The sequence below is a fragment of the Etheostoma spectabile genome, chromosome 9, assembly GCF_008692095.1.
Source record: "Etheostoma spectabile isolate EspeVRDwgs_2016 chromosome 9, UIUC_Espe_1.0, whole genome shotgun sequence".
Taxonomy (NCBI): domain Eukaryota; kingdom Metazoa; phylum Chordata; class Actinopteri; order Perciformes; family Percidae; genus Etheostoma; species Etheostoma spectabile.
Genome location: NC_045741.1, coordinates 3,458,364 through 3,459,544, shown reverse-complemented (window position 1 = coordinate 3,459,544; position 1,181 = coordinate 3,458,364).

The window sequence follows — 1,181 nt, the reverse complement described above, 5'->3', positions numbered from 1 at the left end:
GGAATCCTGCATCCAGCTTGCCTGGTGTAAGTGAACCATTGCCTCACACTGGGTTGAACTGTGACAGAGAGTCTAAAATGTTTGGTTCTTATTTTGATGCCCACATGTGTCAAATTAGATGAGAGCTTGAAAGTAAATAAGTATTGGTTTATACATTGTCTTTCATTTCCCTGAAGCAGCTTCAGTGGTGATTTTGAAGCATTTACTTTAAATCTGGAAATACAACCAAACGTGCCGATTAGATCTAACAGAGCTGGTTTATATGTGTTTAATTGTGTTAAGAATAAAAGGATGTCGTCAGCATAAAGAGCTATTCTATGATTGCTGTCAATCGTTTTGAAGGTGTTGTGTTGTTCGAATTTCCTGTTGGATTATATCTCGCCATCCTTCCGGTGGCCACCTGAAGACGTTAAAGAGCCTTTGTTGTATGAAAGGTAGGACCCCATATGGCTCCATGAAGCCCCTCAGTCACCCAGCATGCCCCTCCCGCACCTCCCCCCTCACTCTCATGGAGCCCTCTCAGGTTGTTTGCTCAGGCTGTCGCTCTGAAGACAGCCCACTCAGTTTGGATGTTCTTTTCCCAGGCGAGAGCTGCTGGCTACATGTTTGCTTTCCCTCCACTATCAAAGGCCACATTCACCTCAGGCCCCAAGGAGAAAAGGGAGCACGCTGTACGAAAGTATGCAGGCCATGGTGGCCAGCGCTACTTTGAAACTAAGTGCCTGTTTGGTATGTGCAAGTAGGCGAGGGTTGTCTTGACGCTTTCTATTTATTTACTTGTGAAGGGAGCTTGCATTCCTCACAAATTAAGACATGGTTCATAGGTTTGTGGCATGAATGGTAAGTCTTCAATCTTTTAGGCCTGCGCCATATGAAGAATATATCTAAGTGCAATTATTTTTACTATTATTGCGATTGCTACATGATTCAGGATATTGAAGGGAATGATCATTTTTTTATTGTTCTCATTTACAATAAAAAATAATTACTTTTTTTCAATTTTAAATGATTACAGTGGGCTTTTTGCGAGGTTCTGTACCAAACAAAGATTTTTTTTTTCCAGCCTAGTCAGTCTAGTCTCTTTGGTATGTTAGGATTTTGAGGCCGGGACGTCTCTGCAGCACCACAATATTTAATTCAGAATGGTTTCACACATCTATCTATCTATCTATCTATCTATC